At 38.6% G+C, this 26,515-nt stretch overlaps 1 long non-coding RNA gene across 2 annotated transcripts in view; it reads right to left on the bottom strand.

Moving 5' to 3' along the window:
• Positions 1–10,055: 10,055 nt before the first annotated feature.
• LOC149122706 (uncharacterized) overlaps positions 10,056–26,515 on the bottom strand; it is a 30,999-nt gene continuing 14,539 nt past the window's right edge. The window contains exons 2-4 of one of the 2 annotated variants that reach the window (XR_016219361.1): positions 23,706–23,763; positions 10,918–10,949; positions 10,056–10,263 (exon numbers count right to left, since the gene is read on the bottom strand). This is a non-coding gene — a long non-coding RNA (uncharacterized LOC149122706). The remainder of the gene's footprint in view (positions 10,264–10,917; positions 10,950–23,705; positions 23,764–26,515) is intronic. The other variant, XR_016219362.1, reaches the window with a different exon arrangement.

Here is a 26,515-nt window from a genome sequence, read left to right on the forward strand (position 1 = left end):
AGTTAAGACAGAGTATCCATTTGGTAATAAAAAGAAAAACACCAAATTGGTGTCTCATGCCTAATAATCTACAGACAACAAGACCAACATGAGTTTTGTGTTTTGGAAAATGAAATGCAACACTTTTGCTGGGGGGACACATATTAATTCCCTCCAAATCGAGTATGAGTGCAATATTCAGGTTTATTCAATCAGAATTCCACAGCAGGTCAGCTGGGAGGTGTGGCTGAATCTGGCACCTGCCGGTTTCATTGTAACTAAATCAAGCCCAATATGACTAAGGACTCTGGGATTTCTTTGGCTTTTTTTGCATTTTACTTATTTATTATGGTTTGTAATGTATTTTCTGATGTGAGCTTTGGATTTGAGGCTGGAATATGGAATTCAGGGCATGGCAAGAATGGTCTATTTCAGTCAGGGCACAACTCTTGGCTTCCTCCAATTCTGACTTTCTGTCATGGTTTTGGTTGCCTCAGCCAATTTTTGGTTTCTTGAGCGACAATTTCCTCAACTGTTTCTGGGTCTGAGTTTGTTTTGCCTTCTTCCTTCCCATAATTTGTATTCTGAAGCAATACAAACAAGAGTTTAGACAGACTAGCCAATACAAAATAAAAAGCACCTCAAATTGGCGTTTCATGCTTAGAAAATTACAGGCAACACGACCAACATAAGTTTTTGTATTTTGGAAAAAGAAATAGAACGCTTCAAATTAGTGGACAGATATTAATTACCTCCAATTGGAATGTGAGTGCAATTTTCAGGTTAATTCAATCAGAATTCCACAGCCTGTCAGCTGGGAGGGGTGGATGAATCCAGGAACAGCCAGTTTCCATGTGAATAAATCAAGCCCAATATCACTAAGGACTCTTGGATTTATTTGGCTTTTTTCATGTTTTTCTTATTTATCAAGGTTTGTAATGAATTTTCTGATGTGTACTTTGGATTTGAGGCTGGAATATGGATTTCAGGTCACAGGAAGAATGGTCTTTTTCAATCAGGGCACAGCTGTTGGCTTCATCCAATTCTGGCTCTCTGTCATTGTTTTTGGGTGCCTCAGCCGATTTTTGTTTTCTTGAGCAGCAATTTCCTAAATTTTCTGGGTCTGAGTTGGTTTTGCCTTCTTCTTTCCCATATTTTCTATTCTGATACAATACAAACAAGAGTTTACACAGAGTATCCATTAGGAAATAAAAAAAAAGGAATTGGCGTCTCATGCTCAATAATCTACAGGCAACACGACCAAGGTGAGTTTTTGTGCTTTGGAAAATGAAATGGAACCCTGTGGCTGAGGGGACAGATATTAATTACCTCCAAATCGAGTGTGAATTCAATTTTCAGGTTAATTCAATCAGAATTCCACAGCCAGTCAGCTGGGAGGGGTGGATGAATCCAGAAGTAGTCAGTTTCCATGTGACTAAATTAAGTCCAATATCACCAAGGACTCTTGGATTTCTTTGGCTTTTTTCATATTTTTCTTATTTATCATGGTGTGTAATAAATTTTCTGATGCGAGCTTTGGATTTGAGGCTGGATTGTGGAGTTCAGGGCAGGGGAGGAGTGGTCTTTTTCAATCAGGGCATAGATGTTGGCTTGCTCTAATTCTGGCTTTCTTTCATTGTTTTGGTTGTCTCAGCTGATTTTTGCTTTCTTGATTGCAATTTCCTAATTTTTTCTGGGTCTGAGTTTGTTTTGCCTTCTTCCTTCCCAAATTTGGTAGTCTGACGCAATACAAACAAGAGTTTAGAAAGAGTTTCCCTTATGAAATAAAGAAATCCCAACAAATTGGCCTTTCATGCTTAGAAATCTGTGGGCAACACGACCAAGAGGAGTTTTCTGTTTTGGAAAATGAAATGGAACCCTTTTTATGAGGGGACAGGTATTAATTCCCTCCAAATTGAGTGTGAGTGCAATTTTCTGGTGAATTCAATCAGAATTCCACAGCCAGTCAGCTGGGAGGGGTGGATGAATCTTAAACAGCCGGATTCCTTGTGAGTAAATCAAGCCCAATATCACCAACTCCTGGATTTATTTGGCTTTCTCAACATTTTTCTTATTTCTCATGGTTTGTAATGAACTTTCTGATGTGAGCTTTGGTTTCGACGCTGGAATATGCAGTTCAGGACACAGGAGATATGGTCTTTTTCAATCAGGGCACAACTGTTGGTTTGCTCCAATTCTGGCTTTCTGTCATGGTTTTGAGTCCCTCAGCCAATATTTGGTTTCCTGAGCATCAATTTCCTAAATTGTTTCTGGCTCTGAGTTTGTTTTGCCTTCTTCCTTCCCAAATTTTGTATTCTGACACATTACAGAAAATTGTTTAACAGAATATGCATTAGGAAAGAAAAAAAAACAACAAGTTGGCGTCTCATGCTTAATAATCTACAGGCAAGATGACCAGAAGGATTTTATGTGTTTTGGAAATTGAAATGGAATCCTTTTGCTTGGGGACAGATATTAATTCCCTCCATTCAAGTGTGAGTGCGATATTCAGGATAATTCAATCAGAATTCCACAGCCAGTCAGCTGGGAGGGGTGGATGAATCTTAAACAGCCAGATTCCTTGTGACTATATCAACCCCAGTATCACTAAGGACTCTTGGATTTATTTGGCTTTTTCCACATTTTTCTTATTTATCATGGTTTGTAATGCATTTTCTGATGTGAGCTTTGTATTTGAGACTGGAATATGGAGTTCAGGGCATGGGAGGAATAGTCTTTTTCAATCAGGGCACAGCTGTTGGTTTGCTCCAATTCTGGCTTTCTGTCATGGTTTTGGGTGCCTCAGCTGAGTTTTGGGTTCATGATTGACAATTTCCTAAATTGTTTTTGGCTCTGAGTTTGTTTTGCCTTCTTCCATCCCAAATTTTGTATTCTGATGCAATACAAACAAGAGTTAAGACAGAGTATCCATTATGAAATAAAAACACAACAAACTGGCATTTCACGCTTAGACATTTACAGGTAACACGAACAACATGGGTTTTGTGTTTTGGAAAATAAAATGGAACGCTTCCAATTAGTGGACAGATATTTATTCCCTCTAAATTGAGTGTGAGTGCAATTTTCATGTTAAATCAATCAGAATTCAACAGCCAGTTAGCTGGGAGGTGTAGATGAATCTGGAAGCAGCCAGTTTCCTTGTGACTGAATCAAGCCCAAGATCACTAAGGACTCTTGGATTTCTTTGGCTTTTCCCACATTTTTCTTATTTATCATTGTTTGTAATGCATTTTCTGATGTAAGCTTTGGTATTGAGGCTGGCATATTGAGTTCAGGGCATGGGAGGAAGGTTCTTTTTCAATCAGGCACAGCTGTTGGCTTGCTCCAATTCTGGATTTCTGTCATTGTTTTGGGGACCTCAGCTGATTTTTGGTTTCTTGAGCGTCAATTTCCTAAATGTATTCTGGGTCTGAGTTTGCCTTCTTCCTTCCCAAATTATGTATTCTGACACAATACAAACAAGAGTTTACACAGAGTATCCATTTTGAAATACATAACACAACCAATTCATATTTCATGCTTAGAAATCTACAGGCAACACGACCAAGAGGAGTTTTTGTGTTTTGAAAAATGAAATGTTACCCTTTTGCTGAGGGGACAGGTATTAATTCCCTCCAAATCGAGTGTAAATTCAATCTGAATTCCACAGCCAGTCAGGTGAGAGGGGTGGATGAATCCAGAAACAGTTGGTTTCCTTGTGAGTAATTCAAGCCCAATATGACTAAGGACTCTTGGATTTCTTTGGTTTTTTTTCACATTTTTCTTATGTATTATGCTTTGTAATGTATTTTCTCATGTTACCTTTAGTTTTGTGGCAGGAGTATGGAGTTCAGGGCACGGTAGGAATGGTGTTTTGCAATCAGGGCACAGCTGTTGGCTTGCTCCAAGTCTTGCTTTCTGTTGTGGTTTTGGGTGCCTCAGCCGATTTTTATAAGTGTGGTTTTCAGGTTAATTAAATCAGAATTCCACAGCCAGTCAGCAGGGCGTGTGGATGAATCATAAACACCTGGTTTCCTTGTGACTAAATCAAGCCAAATATCACCAAGGACTCATGGATTTATTTGGCTTTTTCCACATTTTTCTTATTTCTCATGGTTTGTAATGAACTTTCTGATGTGAGCTTTGGTTTTGAGGCTGCAATATGGAGTTCAGGACACGGCAGATATGGTCTTTTTCAATCAGGGAGCAGCTGTTTGTTCGCTCCAATTCTGGCTTTCTGTCATGGTTTTGGGTTCCTCAGCTGATTTTTGCTTTCTTGAGTGGAAATTTCCTAAATGTTTTCTGGGTCTGAGTTTGTTTTGCCTTCTTCCTTCCCAAATTTGATATTCTGACACAATACAAACAAGAGTTTAGACAGAGTAGCCATTATGAAATAAAAAACACAACACTTTGATGTTTCATGCTTGAAATCTACAGGCAACACAATCAACATGAATTTTTGTGTTTTGGAAAAAGAAATGGAACCCTTCTAATGAGGGGACAGATGTTAATTCCCTCCCAATCGAGTGTGAGTTTGATGCTCAGGTTAATTCTATCAGAATTCCACAGCCAGTCAGGTGGGAGGTGTGGATGAATCTGGAAGTATCCGGTTTCCATTGACTAAATCAAGCCCAATATCACTAAGGACTCTTCGATTTCTTGGTCTTTTTTCACATTTTTTCTCATTTATCATGGTTTGTAATGAATTTTCTGATGTGTACTTTGGATTTGAGGCTAAAATATGGAGTTCAGGGCACAGGAGGAATGGTCTTTTTCAATCAGGGCATAGATGTTGGCTTGCTCCAATTCTGGCTTTCTGTCATGATTTTGGTTGCCTCAGCTGATTTTTCATTTCTGGAGCGGCAATTTCCTATACTTTTTCTGGGTCTGAGTTTGTTTTGCCTTCTTCCTTCCCAAATTTTGTGTTCTGACACAATACAAACAAGAGTTTAGACAGAGTAGCCATTAGGAAATAAAAAACACAACAAATTGGCGTTTCATGCTTAGAAATCTACAGGCAACACGACCAACATGAATTTTTATGTTTTGGAATAAGAAATGGAACCCTTATACTGAGGGGACAGATATTAATTCCCTCCAAATCGAGTGTGAGTGTGATTTTCAGGTTAATTCAATCAGAAAAATTTACGGGATAAGCAAAAGCAGTGTTAAGAGGAACATTTATATCAATAGGTGCCTACATCAAGAAATTGGAAATCCACTAAATAGATGAGCTTTCAATTCATCTCAAGCATCTAGAAAAACTGCAGCAAACCAGACCCAAATCTAGTAGGAGAAATGAAAAAATTAAAATCAGAGAAGAAATCAACAGGATTGAATCCAAAAAAAAATTACAAAAAATCAGCCAAACGAGAAGCTGTTTTTTTTTGAAAAAATAAACAAAATTGACACCCCACTGGCCCAACTCACTAAAAAAGGAAGAGAAATACCCAGATCAATAAAATCAGAGATCATAAGGAAACATAAAACAGACACCACGGAAATAAAGAGAATCATCAAAATTACTACAAGGAATTGTATGCCAGCAAATATGGAAACCTATCAGAAATGGATAGATTCCTGGACACATGCAACCTATCTACATTGAAGCAGGAAGACATAGAAAACCTAAACAGACCCATAACTGAGACAGAAATTGAAATGATCATAAAGGCCCTCCAAAAAAAAAAACAAAAAAAAAAGCTCAGGACCAGATGGATTCACTGCTGAATTCTACCAGACATTTAAAGAAGAACTGACTCCAATTCTTCCCAAACTATTCAGAACAATCAAAAAAGAGGGAATCCTCCCAAATTCTTTCTATGAAGCCAGCATCTCCTTAATTCCTAAGCCAGGAAAAGATGCAGCATGCAGCATTGAAAGAGTATTACAGGTCGGCGCTTCAGCTCACTAGGCTAATCCTCCGCCTTGCTGCGCCAGCACACCAGATTCTAGTCCCGGTCGGGGCTCCAGATTCTGTCCCGGTTGCCCCTCTTCCAGGCCAGCTCTCTGCTGTGGCCAGGGAGTGCAGTGGAGGTTGGCCCAAGTGCTTGCACCCTGCAACCCATGGGAGACCAGGATAAGACCTGGCTCCTGCCTTCAGATCAGTGCGGTGCACTGGCTGCAGTGTGCTGGCTGTGGCGGCCTTTGGAAGGTGAACCAACAGCAAAAGGAAGACCTTTCTCTATGTCTCTCTGTCTATCTCACTGTCCACTATGCCTGTCAAAAAAAAAAAAAGAAAAAGAAGAAAGAGAATTACAGACCAATATCCCTGATGAACATAGATGCAAAAATCCTCAATAAAATTCTGGCCAATAGAATGCAACAACACATCAGAAAGATCATCCACCCAGACCAAGTGGGATTTATCCCTGGCATACAGGGATGGTTCAATGTGTGCAAAACAATCAACGTGATACACCACATTAACAGACTGAAGAAGAAAAACCATATGATTACCTCAATAGATGCTGAGAAAGCATTTGATAAAATATAACACACTTTCATGATGAAAACTTTAAGCAAACTGGGTATGGAAGGAACATTCCTTAATACAATCAAAGCAATTTATGAAAAAAACACGGTCACCATCCTATTGAATGGGGAAAAGTTGTAAGCATTTCCACTGAGATCTGGTACCAGACATGGATGCCCACTCTCACCACTGCTATTCAATAGAGTTCTGGAAGTTTTAGCCAGAGCTATTATGCAAGAAAAAGAAATTAAAGTGATACAAATTGGGAAGGAAGAAGTCAAACTATCCCTCTTTGCAGATGATATGATTCTTTATTTAGGGGACCCAAAGAACTCTACTAAGAGACTATTGCAACTCATAGAATAGTTTGGCAAAGTTTCAGGATATAAAATCAATGCACAAAAATCAACAGCCTTTGTATACCCAGGCAATGCCACAGCTGAGAAAGAACTTCTAAGATCAATCCCATTCACAATAGCTACAAAAACAATCAAATACCTTGGAATAAACTTAACCAAGGACGTTAGGATCTCTACAATGAAAATTAAAAAACCTTAAAGAAAGATATAGAAAAGGCTACCAAAAAATGGAAAAATCTTCCATGCTCATGGATTGGAAGAATCAATATCATCAAAATGTCCATTCTCCCAAAAGCAATTTATACATTCAATGCAATTCCAATCAAGATACCAAAGACCTGCTTCTAGATCTGGAAAAATGATGCTGAAATTCATATGGAGGCACAAGAGACCTCGAATAGCTAAAGCAATCTTCTACAACAAAAACAAAGCCAGAGGCATCACAATAGCAGATTTCAGGACATACTACAGGGCAGTTGTTATCAAAACAGCATTGTACTGGTACAGAACAGATGGATAGACTAATGGAACACAATAGAAACACCAGAAATCAATCCAAACTTCTACAGTCACCTTATATTTATCAAGAATCCAAAACCAATCCCTGGAGTAAGGACAGTCTAGTCAATAAATTGTGCTGGGAAAATTGGATTTCCACATGCAAAAGCATGAAGCAAGATGCCGACCTTTCACCTTACACAAACATTCACTCAACAAGGATTAAAGACTTAAATCTAAGATCCGACACCATCAAATTATTAGAGAGCATTGGAGAAACCCTGCAAGATAAAGGTACTGCCAAAGACTTCTTGGAAAATACCCCAGAAGCACAAGCAGTCAAAGTCAAAATTAACATTTGGGATTGCATCAAATTGAGAAGTTTCTGTACTGCAAAAGAAACAGTCAGGAAAGTGAAGAGGCAACTGACAGAATGGGAAAAATATTTGCAAACTATGCAACAGATAAAGGGTTGATAACAAGAATCTACAAAGAAATCAAGAAACTCCACAACATCAAAACAAACAACCCACTTAAGAGATGGGCCAAGGACCTCAACAGACATTTTTCAAAAGAGGAAATCCAAATGGCCAACAGGCACATGAAAAAATGTTCAAGATCACTAGCAATCAGGGAGATGCAAATCAAAACCACAATGAGGTTTCACCTCACCCCGGTTAGAATGGCTCACATTCAGAAATCTACCAACAATAGATGCTGGAGAGGAGGTAGGGAAAAAGGGACACTAACGCACTGTTGGTGGGAATGCAAACTGGTGAAGCCACTGTGGAAGTCAGTCTGGAGATTCCTCAGAAACCTGAAGATAACCCTACCATTCAACCCAGCCATCCCACTCCTTGGAATTTACCCAAAGGAAATGAAATTGGGAAACAAACAAGCTATCTGCATATTAATGTTTATTGCAGCTCAATTCACAATAGCTAAGAGCTGGAACCAACCCAAATGCCCATCAACAGTAGACTGGATAAAGAAATTATGGGACGTGCACTCTATCAAATACTATCCAGAGGTGAAAAACAACGAAATCCAGTCATTTGCAACAAGAATGAGCAATCTGGAAAAATTATGCTGAGTGAATTAAGCCAGGCCAAAAGGGAAAAATTTCATATGTTCTCCCTGATCAGCGACAACTATCTGAGCACCAAAGGGGAAACCTGTTGAAGTAAAATGGACACTATGAGAAACAGTGACTTGATAAGCTCGTGTCCTGACTGTTGATGTACAATGTAATACTTTATCCATTCTAGTATTTTCTCATTGTTTTGTTCTAGTACTATTGGTTGAACTCTGTGATTAACACACAACTATTCTTAGGTGTTTAAATTTTAACTGAAAAGTGATACCTGTTAAATATAAGAGTGGGAATAAGAGAGGGAGGAGATGTACAATTTGGGACATGCTCAATTGGACTTGTCCCAAATGGTGGAGTTAGAATCATGCCAGGGGATCCCAATACAATCCCATCAAGGTGGCATGTACAATGCCATCTCACTAGTCCAAGTGGTCAAATTCAGTTCACAATTGATCACACTGATAGGTCTAAGAGTCAAAGGGACCACACAAACAAGACTAGTGTCTGCTAATACTAGCTGATAGAATCAAAAAGGGACAGAACGATCCATCATGGGAAGCGGGATACACAGCAGACTCATAGAATGGCAGATGTCGTAAATAGTACTCTGGCCTCAGAATCAGCCCTTAAGGCAATCGGACCTGGCTGAAGAGCCTATGAGAGTATTTTAGGCATGGAAAGCCAAGACACCCTGGTAAAAAAGACCTAAATGGAAGATCTCTGCGAGTGAGATCCCAGTGGAAAGAACGGGGCCATCAAAGAAGGAGGTACCTTTCTCTGAAGGGAGGAGAGAACTTCCACTTTGACTATGACCCTGTCAGAATAAGATCGAAATTGGCGAACTCAAAAGGCTTCCATAGCCTTGGCAACTCATGACTAGAGCCTAGCGAGATTACTGACGCCATAAACAAAAGTGTCAAATTGTTAAGTCAACAACAGGAGTCACTGTGTACTTACTTCTCATGTGGGATCTGTGCTTAGTGTGTTTTCCAATGTGAAGTAATGCTATAACTAGTACTGAAACAGTATTTTACACTTTCTGTTTCTGTGTGGGTGCAAACTGATGAAATCTTTACTTAATATATATTGAATCGATCTTCTGTATATAAAGATAATTGAAGATGAATCTTGATGTGAATGCAATGTGAGAGGGAGGAGGAGATGGGAGGGGTATCAGTGGGAGGGAAATTATGGGGGGAGGAAGCCATTGTAATCCATTAACTGTACTATGGATTTCTATATTTACTAAATAAAAATAAATTTAAAATAACAAGTGCCCATAATATCAGAGAAATGAAATTATCATGCAGTACTGATGCAAATGTAAAGTGATGCAGATGATATGGCCCACAGTACTGAAGACCTGCTGATGCTGTTCACTTTCTCACTCAGAAAGTTCAGAAGCAGTGCAGTACATCAGAAAGAAAGAGTGTGGGATTGTTTTGATGGCCTCCATCTTCTTTTAAAAATGTCCGTATCCAAGCAATTCTGAGACCTAACAGGATTACCCCCAATTAATCCTTACTCATCTAGGTAAGGCTCTAACTCTTAACACTATTGTAAGATTAAAATTCCACCTTCTTCATGTCTCAAGTTGGATTTATTCACAGTAAATCATATTCAAACCATTTCAGCATACAGTAAAGTATAATATGGTACAATATAGTACAATATGGACTGACTGTAAAGGCATACCGGTACATGAAATAAGCCATTACAAAATGATAATTATTTTGTGATTCACCTTCTATGAGGTAACTAGAGGAGACAAATTAATAGATATATAACGTAGAGAATTGACTTCCATGGTCTGTGGTGGAGGGGCATAGGGATTTGGTTTCTGAGGCACAAAGTTTTACCTGGGGAGATTAAAGAAAGATAGATGGATGGTGTTGATTATTGCAGAAGAATGTGTATAGGCTTACTGACATAGACATTCACAATTTAAAATGCCAAATGATAGGTTATACTTTTATCATATATAATACTGGATTTTAACAAATTAATAACCAAGTCCTCTTCCATAATCATTTGCAATTATACATACATACATCTATTTTAATGCTAATTTAGATGTAAATTTAGGTGTAACCAATGAAATATGATGATATAACATTTAACAGTACTTGAAAACATGACAAGCTATTTTATCAGGAGAGGGTAGAAATATACAATTTTGTATTATATCAAATTACAGAAAGAATCATATATATACATGTGTGTATGCAAAATGTACAAGACATATCTGAAAGTGTATCCTTATTCATTTACTTTTATTTGAAACACACACATGCACAGAGAGAGATAGATAGAGAGAGAGAGAGAGAAAGAGAAAGAGGAAGGGAGAGATAAAGAAAGAGAAAGAGAGGAGAGAGAGAGAGAGAGAGAGAGAGAGAGAGAGAGAGAAATAGACACAGAAGCATAGAAATCCCATAATCTTCTTTACTCCACAAATGCCTAAATAATGAAGGCTGTGTCAGGCTGGGTATCTTCGGGTGATGACAGAGACTCACCTGCAGTCTCCTAACTCTGTATTAGCAGGAAGCTGGAATTAGGAGCAGATTCAGGACATAAACACACACAATCTATATGGAATTCAGGTGATGACAGAGGTATATTTTCTAAAATTTTATTGATTTGTTTTCATTTTGATTCAAATGGAGAGAGAGATGAGGGAGAGTGGGAATATTTCATTTTCCAATTAATTCCACCCAAAATCACTTCATCCAAAAATATACCAGGATACTGAAATTTAATTTGGTCACCCATTTGGGAGGTAGGGAGTCAAATATTTTAGCCATCAACTACTGCCTCCGAGGACACATATTCACAGGAAATGGAGAAAGAGGAGAGTAGTGAGACTCAAAATGAAGCAATCTGATAGGGTATGTGGGTATTCAAAATGGCAACTTAAGCTAGTGACAAACACTCACCATCTTAGTAACCAGGAAATTGTTCATGTTCTATGTCTCCTTTATTTACATTCTTGATTTTGAGTCTGGTTCACTTGCATGTCCTAACTACTGATTGCATTCCCCTACTGACTCCTAAGCCTGTCATCCCATCTGAGGAGAGATAAAAGCTCAGCACTGAGCTAATACATTCTTCAAGATGTTTGCCAAATTAATAATTCTCAATTTTTAAACTGAAAGCAGTAGTTATTATTTATATTCTATTTTACAAATATCAAGAGAATAGATTTACTGTAATTCAAAAACAATTCTAAGCATATAAGGATATATATATGATTACTTCCATTTTTAGAGAGTATATTTAGATATAAAATAAATATTTCAAAACAAAAAAGCAAAAGTACTAGGATTTTAAACCAGATGACTTTAAAAATGAGAAAGTGGGAGGAGTTTAGAAAAAAAAAAAAACATTTTGATGTTTTGGCCAAGGCTAGCTCATAGTAATACCTTATACAAGTAAATGGAGAAATGAATAACGAGGCTTTCATTTTAGATATGTTCAGCATAAATTCACATTGGATAGCTACAAATAAGTATTCAATGGGGAATAGCAACTATGTTCTGAAACCTGTGGGAGAGGCTACCCTGGGAAGGAAGCAGGAATGTCATATCCAAGAGGGTCAAATCTGTAAAGAACTACAAGGTGTTGTGAATGGGAGAGTGTATGGAATACTTGGATGTGTAATACTGAGAAGAAAGTAGAATTATATTAGCAAGGAACTGGTTTGGAAGCAAAGCAGAAAGAACTTGAACCAGCCTAAATATGGAGTGTCCACATTGTAGGCAGTGGTAGAACACATTATACCACAGTTTTGTCCCCACTATTGTCTTTCTTAGCTTACTTCACTCACTTTGTGTCTTTCTACCTGCCAAATACATAATTTACTTTATTGCATAAAAAATTCAAGTACAGGGGCCAGCAATGAGGCTCACTTGGTTAATCCTCCACCTGCAGCACTGGCATCCCATATGGGCACTGGGTTCTAATCCCAGTTGCTCCTCTTCCAATTCAGCTCCCTGCTCTGGCCCAGGAGGGCAGTGGAGGGTTGACCAAATGCTTTGGCCCCTGCACCTGCATGGGAGACCAGGAGGAAGTACCTGGCACCTGGCTGCAGATGGGTGCAGTGTTGGCCGTGGCAGCCATGTGGGGAGTGAACCAAGGGAAGGAAGACCTTTCTCTCTGTCTCTCTCTCTCTCACTGTCTAACTCTATCTGTCAAATAAATAATAAAACAAAACAAAACAAATTCAACTACAGAAAACACTTTCAGTAGCATAAAGTAATAATGAAGAAAGGAATGATTTGCCTTAAGATATTATTTTGGAAAGGCAGCAATGCAACATGAATCTATAGACAGGCTGGGAGAATTGTATGGAGAGCTCTTTAAGGACTTGCCATGGGAGCTGGCATTGAGAAATAACAGGTTTAGCTACCACCTGCAAGGGCTGGCATCTCATATCGATGGAGCTTTCAGTCCTAGCAACTCAACTTACAATCCAAGCCTTTGAAAATGTGCCAGGGAAAGCATTGGGAGATGGGCCATTGCATTGGGTGGGAGACCCAGATGAATCTCTTGCTTCCTGGCTTTAATATTGCTTAACCTTCACCATTGTGACTCTTAGGGGAGTGAACCACCAGATGTAAGATTCTAAGATTCTCAGATTCATTCTCCCCTTCTTTTATTTTTGTAACTCTGCCCCCTTGAAAATAAAGCAATAAATCCTAAAAAAAAAAGCTAAATGCTGCAGATTCTGTTCCCTACACATTCCTATTCCTGCCCATGAATTCCATTCAGCCTCCAAGAAACTATTAGGAACCACACTATGCAAGAAATTCAACCACAAAAAATAATATTCAGTAATTTGTTTTCTTAACACTAGGTAACTTTTTCCTAGTTTTTTTTTAAATATTTATTTATTTGAAAGTCAGAGTTATACAGAGTGAGGAGAGGTAGAGAGAGAGAGAGAAAGGTCTTCCATCTGATGGTTCACTTCCCAATTGGCCACAGTGGCTGGAGCTGTGCCAATACCAAGCCAAGAGCCAGGAGATTTTTCCAGGTCTCCCACACAGGTGCAGGGGCCCTAGAACTTGGGCCATACTCTACTGATTTCCCAGCACAAAGTAGAGAACTGGATCAGAAGTGGAACAGCCAAGGCTGGTGCCACAACTCAATAGGCTAATCCTCTGCCTGCAGCGCTGGCACCCTGGGTGCTAGTCCCGGTCAGGGTGCTGGATTTTGTTCAGCTCTCTTCTGTGGCTCGGGAGTTCAGTGGAGGATGGCCCATGCCCCTGGGCCCTGTACCCACATGGGAGACCAGGAGAGGCACTTGGCTCCTAGCTTTGGAGCAGCCATTCTCAATGTCTAACTCTGCCTGTCAAAAAAAAACAAACAAGCAGAGCCAAGATGGTGGAATAGTGAAGGTGCGCACCGATAGTCTGGGAAAAGATAGTTTAATAAAAGTGGAGCTACCGTAGCCACAGGAAAAGGCTCAGGAAAAAATTGCAGAGGAAAGTCTGGATCTATTGGAGGTGACACGGAGGACCTACGAAGAGAGCAATGTTGCCCACCATGTGGAAGCCGAGCCATGGGAGCCACGCCACCACAGAAGCAGAAGCCAAGCCCCACAAGCTGCGCCGCTGCAGAAGCCGTGCTGCAGAGTTTGTGCACCAGCGCTGGAAGGGGAGGTGAAATAAAAACCTCGGTAACCCAAGACATTGGTGGGGAAAGGCAGAAAGAGCCTACAGGGAATGAAAGCCTCACTGGGGAAAGCTCACCAGGCAGACTGGTGGAGAGAAAAAATGAACAAATAAGGGGAACTGGCACAGACATTAATGTCTCTCTCCACTCACCTTACAAAGCCAAGCAAGACAATGAGCCAGTGCCATTTTATGTATGTAAAGAGGTGCCGGCCATTAGCCAAGCAGAAAAACCTGACTCTGGTGGGGAGAAATAATAGAAGGTTAAGACCTAGTTAGTGAAAGTGAGGAGCTAACGAACTGACACTGTGAAAATCTGAGGGGAGGGCGAGAGAACTCACCGAGTACACAAACTCGGTAACTTGGGGAAACTGGGGAGAGACTATTGAGAAATTTGAGACCACACTGAGGGCTGCATGGACTCTTTGTGTGGTCCCAGGGGTAACCAGACAAATACCCACAGGGGCCAGATTTCATACCTCAACTACCCTCAATTCCACTCAGTTGTGTGGAATTACTTCCCAACTGAGTCAGAAAAAAAAGAGAGAGTGAGAGAGAGAGCAAGCAAGTGGGAGAACAATCTGGGTGAGTCACCTTTGGCACACCCTTATCCCCAAAGAACCAAACAGAGCTCTCTGTCCACACCCATCACAGCCTTTAAGGATCCATGAAAAGCAGACAGTCCACTTAATATAGAGTCACAGTATAATGAGGAGAAATCAAATATCTCCAATATGCCAAACAACAAACGCAGAAAATGAGGTAACAAGAACAAGGAAGACAGTATGACACCCCCAAATGAAATACACATCCCAAATCAAGATTATGAAGATGATGAGATAGAAGAAATGCAAGAAGTGGATCTCAAAAAATTGATAAGAACACTAAGAAGTTCTCAAAAAAAATTCTTGAACTACAGAAATCTTTAATGGACAAGATAGAAAATCTCTCTCACGAAAATGAAATATTAAGGAGGAATCAAAATGAAATTAAAGAACCAGTAGAACATGAAACAGCGATAGTGATGAGAAATCATAAGGAAATGAAGAATTCAATTGATCAAATGACAAACACATTAGAGAGCCTTAAAAACAGAATGGGTGATGCAGAAGAGAGAATATTGGACTTAGAAGACCGAGCACAGGAAAATATACAGTCAAACTAAAGAAAAGAAGAGGAAATTAGAGATCTAAAAAATATTGTCAGGAATCTTCAAGATACTATTAAAAAACCCAACATTAGAACTCTAGGAGTTCCTGAAGGCATGGAGAGGGAGAAAGGATTAGAAGGCCTTTTTTAGTGAGATACTAGCAGAGAACTTTCCGGGTCTGGAGAAGGACAGAGACATCCTGTACAGGAAGCTCATAGAACCCCTAATATACATGACCAAAAGAGATCCTCACCACGTCACATTGTAATTAAACTCACTGCAGTGAAACATAAAGAAAAGATCCTAAAATGTGCAAGAGAGAAACGTCAGATTACTCTCAGAGGATCTCCAATCAGATTCACAGCTGACTTCTCATGAGAAATCCTACAAGCTGGTAGGGAATGGTGACATATAGCCCAGGTACTAAGAGAGAAAAACTTCCAGCCCAGAATATTATACCCTGCAAAGCTCTCATTCGTGAATGAAGGTGAAATAAAGACCTTTCACAGCAAACAGAAGTTGAAAGAATTTGTTGCCACTTGTCCAGCCCTGCAAAAGATGCTTAAAGATGTGTTACACACAGAAACACAGAAATATGGTCATCAATATGAAAGAAGGTAAATGAAGGAAACCTCACAGCAAAAGATCACAGGAAGTTCAAAACCTATATTAGAAAATATCTTTGGCAAATGGCAGGGCAAAGTTACTATGCAGCAATCGTCACATTGAATGTTAATGGCCTGAACTGTCCAGTTAAAAGACACCGATTGGCTGACTGGGTAAAGAAACAAAACCCATCTATTTGCTGCTTACAAGAAACACATCTTTCCAGCAAAGATGCATACAGACTGAAGGTGAAAGGCTGGAAAAAGATATACCACACCAGCAGAAATGAAAAATGGGCGGGCATAGCCATATTAATATCAGACAACATAAACTTTACCACAAAAACTGTTTAGAGAGAAAAAGAGGGGCACTATATAATGATCAAGGGATCAATTCAACAGGAAGATATGACGATTATCAATGTATATACACCTAATTACAGGGCACCAGTTTATTTAAAAGATTTGTTAATGTACTTAAAGGGAGACTTAGCCCACAATACAATAGTTCTGGGGGACTTCAATACTCCACTCTCAGAAATAGACAGATCAACAGGACAGAAAATAAACAAGGAGACAGTAGATTTAAATGACACTATAGCCCAAATGGAGCTAACAGATATATACAGAACTTTTCATCCTACACAGAAAGCATTTACTTTCTTCTCAGCAGTACATGGAAACTTCTCTAGGATTGACCAAATACTAGGCCATAAAGCAAGTCTCAGCAAATTCAAAAGAATTAGAATCATACCATTTGGAATTAGAATCATACCATGCAGCTGCTCAGACCATAAAGGAATGAAGTTGGAAATTAGCAACTCAGGAATCCCTAGAGCATATGCAAACACATGGAGATTGAACAACATGCTCCTGAATGAACAATGGGTCATAGAAGAAATTAAAAGAGAAATCAAAAATTTTCTGGAAGTAAATGAGGATAACAGCACAACATACCAAAACTTATGGGATACAGCAAAAGCAGTGTTAAGAGAAATGTTTATATCAATAGGTGCCTACATCAAGAAATTGGAAATGCACTAAATAGATGAGCTTTCAATTCATCTCAAGCATCTAGAAAATCTTCAGCAAAGCAGACCCAAATCTAGTAGGAGAAGAGAAATAAATAAATTCAGAGAAGAAATCAACAGGATTAATAAAAAAAAATTTTAAAAAATCAGCCAAACAAGAAGCTGTTTTTTTCAAAAAATTAAAAAATTGACACCCCATTGGCCCAACTAACTAAAAAAAGAAGAGAAATACCCAGATCAATAAAATCAGAGCTCATAAGGAAACATAAAACAGACACCACGGAAATAAAGAGAATCATCAAAATTACTACAAGGACTTGTATGCCAGCAAATATGGAAACCTATCAGAAATGGATAGATTCCTGGACACATGCAACCTATCTACATTGAAGCAGGAAGACATAGAAAACCTAAACAGACCCATAACTGAGACATAAATTGAAATGATCATAAAGGCCCTCGCAAAAAAGAAAAGCTCAGGACCAAATGGATTCACTGCTGAATTCTACCAGACATTTAAAGAAGAACTGACTCCAATTCTTCCCAAACTATTCAGAACAATCAAAAAAGAGGGAATCCTCCCAAATTCTCTCTATGAAGCCAGCATCTCCTTAATTCCTAAGCCAAGGAAAGATGCAGCATTGACAGAGAATTACAGAACAATATCCCTGATGAACATAGATGCAAAAATCCTCAATAAAATTCTGGCCAATAGAAACACATCAGAAAGATCATCCACCCAGACCAAGTGGGATTTATCCCTGGTATGCAAGGATGGTTCAATGTGCATGAAACAATCAATGTGATACACCACATTAACAGACTGAAGAAGAAAACAATATGATTATTTCAATCGATGCCGAGAAAGCATTTGATAAAATACAACAGCCTTTCATGATGAAAAATTTAAGCAAACTGGGTATGGAAGGAACATTCCTTAATACAATCAAAACAATTTATGAAAAACCCATGGCCAACATCCTATTGAATGGGGAAAAGTTGTAAGCATTTCCACTGAGATCTGGTACCAGACATGGATGCCCACTCTCACCACTGATATTCAATAGAGTTCTGGAAGTTTTAGCCAGAGCTATTGGGCAAGAAAAAGAAATTAAAGGGATACAAATTGGGAAGGAAGAAGTCAAATTATCCCTCTTTGCAGATGATATGATTCTTTATTTAGGGGACCCAAAGAACTCTACTAAGAGACTATTGCAACTCATAGAAGAGTTTGGCAAAGTTTCAGGATATAAAATCAATGCACAAAAATCAACAGCCTTTGTATACACAGGATATGCCATGGCTGAGGAAGAACTTCTAAGATCAATCCCATTCACAATAGCTACAAAAACAAATACATTGGAATAACATAACCAAGGACACTAAGGTCTCTACGATGAAAATTAAAAAACCTTAAAGAAAGATATAGAAGAGGCTACCAAAAAATAGAAAAATCTTCCATGCTCATGGATTGGAAGAATCAACATCATCAAAATGTCCCTTCACCTAAAAGCAATTTATAGGTTCAATGCAATTCAAATCAAAATACCAAAGACATTCTTCTCAGATCTAGAAAAAACTATGCTGAAATTCATATGGAGGCACAAGAGACCTTGAATGGCTAAAGCAATCTTCTACAACAAAAACAAAGCCAGAGGCATCACAATACCAGATTTCAGGACATACTACAGGGCAGTTGTAATCAAAACAGCATGGTACTGGTACAGAAACAGATGGATAGAGCAATGGAACAGAATAGAAATGCCAGAAATCAACCCAAACAACTACAGCCAACTTATATTTGACCAAGGATCTAAAACTAATTCCTGGAGCAAGGACAGTCTATTCAATAAATGGTGCTGGAAAACTGAATTTCCACATGCAGAATCATGAAGCAAGACCCATATCTTACACCTTACACAAAAATCCACTCAATATGGATTAAAAACCTAAATCTATGACCTGACACCATCAAGTTATTACAGAACATTGGAGAAACCCTTCAAGATATTGGCACAGGCAAAGAGTTTCAGGAAAAGACCCAGGAGGCACAGGCAGTCAAAGCCAAAATCAGCTATTGGGATTTCATCAAATTGAGAAGTTTCTGTACTGCAAAAGAAACAGGAGAGTGAAGAGACAACCAACAGAATGGGAAAAAATATTTGCAAACTATGCAACAGATAAAGGGTTAATAGCCAGAATCTACAAAGAGATCAAGACACTCCACACAAAAGAAAACAAAAACCAGATTGGCTAAGGACCTCAAAGATATTTTCAAAAGAGGAAATCCAAATGGCCAACAGGCACATGAAAATATGTTCAAGATCACTAGCAATCAGGGAAATGCAAATCAAAACCACAATGAGGTTTCACCTCACCCCGGTTAGAATGGCTCACATTCAGAAATCTACCAACAATAGATGCTGGAGAGGAGGTAGGGAAAAAGGGACACTAACCCACTGTTGGTGGGAATGCAAACTGGTGAAGCCACTATGGAAGTCAGTCTGGAGATTCCTCAGAAACCTGAAGATAACCCTAACGTTCGACCTAGCCATCCCACTCCTTGGAATTTACCCAAAGGAAATGAAATTGGGAAACAAACAAGCGGTCTGCACCCTAATGTTTATTGCAGCTCAAATCACAATACCCAAGACCTGGAACCAACGTAAATGCCCATCAGTGGTAGGCTGGATAAAGAAATTATGGGATATGTACTCTTTAGAATACTATACTGCAGTCAAAAACAATGAAATCCAGTCATTTGCAACAAAATGGAGGAATCTCGAACAAGTCATGCTGAGTGAAATAAGCCAGTCCCAAAGGGACTAATATTATATGGTATCCCTGATTGGCGACAAATAACTGAACACCAAATGGGAAATCTGTTGAAGTAAAATGGACACTATGAGAAACAGTGACTTGATCAGCTCTTGTCCTGACTGTTGATATACAATGTAATACTTTATCCATGTTAGTAGTTTTTTTTGTTCTAGTACAATTGGTTGAACTCTGTAATTAACACACAATTATTCTTAGGTGTTTAAATTTCAGCTGAAAAGTGACCCCTGTTAGGAATTTGGAAAACATTATGCTGACTGAAATAAGCCAGTCCCAATGGGACAAATATCATATATTCTCCCTGATCAGTGACAACTAACCGAGCACCAAAAATGAAATCTGTTAAAGAGAAATGAACACTATGAGAAACGGTGACTTGATCAGCCCTTGCCATGACTGTTGATCAACAACTTAATACGTTATCCCTCTTAGTAATTGTTTTGTTTGTGTTACTTAATACTTTTGGTTGAATACTGTAATCAATACACAGTTATTCTTTCTTTTATTATTTTCTTTTTTTTAACTTTTATTTAATGAATATAAATTTCCAAAGTACGATTTATGGATTACAATGGCTTCCCCCCATACCGTCCCTCCCACCCACAACCCTCCCCTTCCCACTCCCTCTCCCCTTCCATTCACATCAAGATTCATTTTCGATTATCTTAATATACAGAAGATCAGCTTAGTATACATTAAGTAAGGATTTCAACAGTTTGCTCCCACACAGAAACATAAAGTGAAAAATAATAGATGATTTTTTTTAAATGATGATGAAATCAGATCAGAACTATTGTCATGTTTAATCCCAGTAAGAGTCAAGTTGGGAATTGATAATTTCTTTTCTTTTTTTTTTACATAAGGTCAGTTTAATATACATTAAGTAAAGATTTCAACAGTTTGCACCCACATAGAAACACAAAGTGAAATATATTGTTTGAGTACTCATTATATCATTAAATCTCAATGTACAGCACATTAAGGACAGAGATCCTACATGAGGAGTAAGTGCACAGTGACTCCTGTTGTTGACTTTACAAATTGACACTCCTGTCTATGGCATCAGTAATCTCCCTATGCTCCAGTCATGAGTTTCCAAGGCTATGGAAGCCCTCTGAGTTCTCCGACTCTTATCTTGTTTAGACAAGGTCATAGTCAAAGTGGAGGTTCTCTCCTCCCTTCAGAGAAAGGTACCTCCTTCTTTGAAGACCTGTTCTTTCCACTGGGATCTCACTCACAGAGAACTTTTGCCAGAGTGTCTTGGCTTTCCATGCCTGAAATACTCTCATGGGCTTTTCAGCCAGATCCGAAAGCCTTTAGGGCTGATTCTGAGGCCAGAGTGCTGTTTAGGACATCTGCCATTCTATGAGTCTGCTGAGTATCGCACTTCCCATGTTGGATCACTCTCCCCTTTATTTATTCTATCAGTTAGTGTTAGCAGGTACTAGACTTGTTTATGTGCTGCCTTTGACTCTTAGTCCTTTCATTATGATCAATTGTGAACTGAAATTGATCACTTGGAATAGTGAGATGGCATTGGTATATGCCACCTTGATGGGATTGAATTGGAATCCCCTGGTATGTTTTTAACTCTACCATTTGGGGCAAGTCAGCTTGAGCATGTCCCAAATTATACATCTCTTCCCTCTCTTATTCCCACTCATGTTTAACAGGGATCACATTTCAGTTAAATTTCAACACTTAAGAATAACTGTGTATTAATTACAGAATTAAACCAGTCATATTAAGTAGAACAGACAAAAAAACTACTAAGAGGGATAATATATTAAGTTGTTCACAGTTATTCTTAAGTGTTGAAACTTAACTGAAAAGTGATTGCTGTTAAATATAAGAGTGGGAATAAGAGAGGGAATAGATGTGCAATTCGGGACATGCTCAAGCTGACATACCTCAAACGGTCGAGTTAGAAACATACCAGGGGATTCCAATTCAATCCCATCAAGGTGGCATGTGCCAATGCCATCTCACTAGTCCCAGTGATCAATTTCTGTTCACAATTGATCATAATGATGGGACTAAGAGCCAAAGGGATCACATAAACAAGACTGGTGTCTGCAGATACTAGCTGATAGAATAAAAAAGGGACAGAATCATCCAACATGGGAAGCGAGATACACAGCAGACCCATAGAATGGCAGATGTCCTAAACAGCACTATGACCTCAGAATCAGCCCTTAAAGCACATGAATCTGGCTGAAAAGCCCATGAGAGTATTTCAAGCATTGAAAGCCAAGACACTCTGGCAAAAAAAAAGACATAAATGAAAGATCTCCGTGAGATCCCAGTGGAAAGAACAGGTCATCAAAGAAGGAGGTACCTTTCTCTGAAGGGAAGAGAGAAAGAACTTCCTTTCTGAATATGAATTTGCCAAATATGATCAAAGTCAGTGATCTAAAAAGGTTGCCATAGCCTTGGGAACTCATGACAAGAGCCTAACCTGATTACTGATGTCATAAATAAGAGTGTCAATTTGTTAAGTCAATAACAGGAGTCACTGTGCACTTACTCCTCATGTAGGATCTCTGTCCTTAATGTGCTGTACAGTGTGACTTAATGCTATAACTAGTACTCAAACAGTATTTTTCACTTTGTGTTTCTATGTGGGTGCAAACTGTTGAAACATTTACTTAATATATGCTAAACTGACATTCTGTATATAAAGAGAATTGAAAGTGAATCTTGTGAATGGAAGGGGAGAGGGAGCGGGAGATGGGAGGGTTACGGGTGGGAGGGAAGTTATGAGGGGAAGCCATTGTACTCCATAAGCTGTAGTTTGGAAATTTATATTTATTAAATAAAAGTTTAAAAAAAGACTAATGTTGGCTAATACAAACTGACAGAATAAAAAAAGGGAAGAACGATCCAAGATGGGAAACTGGATACAGAGCAGACTCATAGAATGGCAGATGTCCTAAACAACACTCTGGCCTCAGAATCGGCCCGTAAGGCATTTGGATCTGGCTGAAGATCACTTGAGAGTATTTTAGGCATGGAATGCCAAGACACTCTAGCAAAAAAAAAAAAAGGACCTAAATGAGAGATCTCTGTGAGTGAGATCCCAGTAGAGAGAACAGGCCATCAAAGAAGAGGTGCCTTTCTCTTAAGGGAGGAGTGAACTTCCACTTTGACTATGACCTTGTCTAAATAAGATAGGAGTTGACGAACTCAAAAGGCATCCATAGCCTTGGCAACTCATGACAAGAGCCTAGGGAGATTACTGACGCCATAAACAAGAGTGTCAATTTTTTAAGTCAACAACAGGAATCACTGTGCACTTACTCCCCATGTAGGATCTCTGTCCTTAATGGGCTGTACGTTGTGACTTAATGCTATAACTAGTACTCCAAAAGTATTTTTCACTTTGTGTTTCTATGTGGGTGCAAACTGTTGAAATCTTTACTTAATATATACTAAATTGATCTCCTGTATATAAAGAGAATTGAAAATGAATCTTGATGTGAATGGAAGGGGAGAGGGAGCGGGAGATGGGAGGGTAGTGGGTGGGAGGGAAATTATGGGGGGGAAAAGCCCTTTTAACCCATAAGCTGTACTTTTTTACTAAATAAAAGTTTAAACAAACAAACAAACAAAAAGTGGAACAGCCGGGTCTCAAACCGGTACCCATTTGATGCCAGCACTTCAGGCCAGGGAATTAACCCACTGTGCCACAGTGCTGGCCACAACTTTTTACTAGTTCAGTGTAACTACCTCTACTATATCATTGATAAGACCGATAAATACAAATTCAGGCTTTATATTTTACAATAATTTAGGAGATTCTGTGTTCCAATTTGAATAACATGATAAACATGTTACCATTATAGCATCACAGAGACTAGAAACAAATTTGATATCAGGTTTGATATTTCTAATGCTTTATAATCATGACAATTTTATGTTGTCAAATATTTATTTCACGATTTTAATGAAATATACTCATAAAGCTGTTATATCACAATATAATGCAAACAAAAATAAACAACTTACTGGTGGTGTGTTCATTTTCTTTGGCCTTGGAAACATGTAGTGGGAATTAGGACTGTACCTGGATGAGAAGATAAATGGAAATGTGAGAGAACTGGTGTTATTTGCTCCTAGACTCAGAGCAATATCATGATAGAAGTGAATACAAAATACCAAATACATTAGCTGTAGAAAAGAACACCAATCAGCTTCCCTCAGTAGTAACAGTGCTTTACACATGACAAGGACCAAAGAAGATGTCCTTGAAAGAGCACCAACAGTGACTTGATTAGCTCTTGTCCTGACTGTTGATGTACAATGTAATACTTTATCCATGTTAGTATTTTTTTGTTCTAGTACTATTGGTTGAACTCTGTAATTAACACAATTATTCCTGGTGTTTAAATTTCAACTGAAAAGTGATCCCTGTTAGGAATTTGGAAAACATTATGCTGACTGAAATAAGCCAGTCCCAAAGGGACAAATATCATATGTTCTCCCTGATCGGTGACAACTAACTGAGCACCAAAAAGGAAACCTGTTAAAGAGAAATGAACACTACGAGAAACCGTGACTTGATCAGCCCTTGCCCTGACTGTTGGTGAACAACTTAATACGTTATCCCTCTTAGTAATTGTTTTGTTTGTGTTACTTAATACTTTTGGTTGAATACTGTAATCAATACACAGATATTCTTAAGTGTTGAAACTTAACTGAAAAGTGATCGTTGTTAAATATAAGAGTGTGAATAAGAGAGGGAAGTGATGTGCAATTCGGGACATGCTCAAGCTGACATACCTCAAACGGTCGAGTTAGAAACATACCAGGGGATTCCAATTCAATCCCATCGAGGCGGCATGTGCCAATGCCATCTCACTAGTCCCAGTGATCAATTTCTGTTCACAATTGTTCATAATGATGGGACTAAGAGCCAAAGGGATCACATAAACAAGACTAGTGTCTGCGAATAGTAGCTGATAGAATTAAAAGGGAGAGAATGGTCCAACATGGGAAGCGAGATACACAGCAGACCCATAGAATGGCAGATGTCCTAAACAGCACTCTGGCCTCAGAATCATCCTTTAAAACACATGAATCTGGCTTTAAAGCCCATGAGAATATTTCAGGCATGGAAAGCCAAGACACTCTGGCAAAAAAAAAAAAAAAAAAGACATAAATGAAAGATCTCCGTGATTGAGATCCCAGTGGAAAGAACAGGTCATTAAAGAAGGAAGTACCTTTCTCTGAAGGGAGGAGAGAAGTTCCACTTTGAATATGACCTTGTCTAAATATGATCAGAGCCGGTGAACTCAAAGGAATTCCATAGCCTTGGCAGCTCATGACAAGAGCCTAGGGTGATTACTGATGCCATACACAAGAGTGTTAATTTGTTAAGTGAACAACAGGAGTCACTGTGCACTTACCTTCATGTAGGATCTCTGTCCTTAATGTGCTGTACATTGTAATTTAATGCTATAACTAGTACTCAAACAGTGCTTTTCACTTTGTGTTTCTGTGTGGGTGCAAATTGTTGAAATCTTTACTTAATATATGCTAAACTGATCTTCTGTATAAAAAGAGAATTGAAAATGAATCTTGATGTGAATGGAAGGGGAGAGGGAGTAGGAAAGGGGAGGGTTGCAGGTGGGAGGGAAGTTATGGGGGAAAGCCATTGTACTCCATCAGCTCTACTTTGGAAATTTATATTCATTAAATAAAAGTTAAAATAAAGAAAGATCACCAACAATTATACTGATTGGCAGTGATAAGGCACACGTAATCTTTATGTCAAAAGAAACATGTACTTGCTACTTAATTTGTTTAAAATGTTACTGCCAAGAAGCAATTTTTTATTTTAAGAATGCTTGTGAGTCAAGTGGCAAAATGCCACAGAAAGAAACAAATGCTGCCACTAAAATCTACCCTATAGAAAAATACTTGGGTGATGTTAACTATTGTTTTGTTGCTACAAATACACTTCATGGTACTTCATATTGTTAGTTTCACTAGAACATATTTTGATGTTACACACTGAAAATTCTATAGAATATATTCTGCTTGTAACCACGATATTTTTGTCCACAGCTGTGTAGAAAAATGAATATAATACACATTTATTATGCTATATCTTTATAGTAATTATTGCAAAAGACACCTCCCAGTTTCCAAATATTCATGTAGTTCTTCCCTAAAATGCTTCTTGGCATTCAGTGAATATAACACCAACATGATTTGAAAAGTTATATTATGAAGAAGCCTCAGAACTTCCTGTTGGAGATACAGGACCCAGGCAAAATTTCATAGCAAACCATCAGACTTGGGAATGTTAAATGTTGTGATGCAAGTTAGTCTGCTGCTTGGGAAATACTATATCTAATACCAACATGCCCAGATGCGTGATTGATATTCTGCATATTCAAGGCAGCACCCTGCTAAGATGTCTATGAGGCAGTAGTTGGCGCATAAGCACTTGGATTCCTACCACCCACACATTATTAAAGGATGGAGTCCTGTACCTGAACACATATGTTAATTTCTTCTGATTTAACTTTGCATGGAATTAAATTCTTCCCTTCTCATCAAGGTTATTAATATTTGATGTTGAACAAATCCAGATACGTGTAAGCTCTCCTCCATTAGAAAACAATAATAGGGATCAGGGGCAAGATTGCAGAGTAGGGAAGGAGCTTGCTGCTCTATTCTTGGGGAAGATAGTTTTTAAAAAATGGAAAGAGTGCAGATTCAGGCAAGAGTTTTGGGTTAAAAAGCAGAGGAAGCTCTACATATTGGAGGGACAAAGTGGACCTACATGGAGGGATTCACAACTCAGAACT

The sequence above is a fragment of the Oryctolagus cuniculus genome, chromosome 13 (assembly GCF_051225735.1).
Source record: "Oryctolagus cuniculus isolate XC-2025 breed Fujian yellow rabbit chromosome 13, ASM5122573v1, whole genome shotgun sequence".
NCBI classification, from domain to species: Eukaryota; Metazoa; Chordata; class Mammalia; order Lagomorpha; family Leporidae; genus Oryctolagus; species Oryctolagus cuniculus.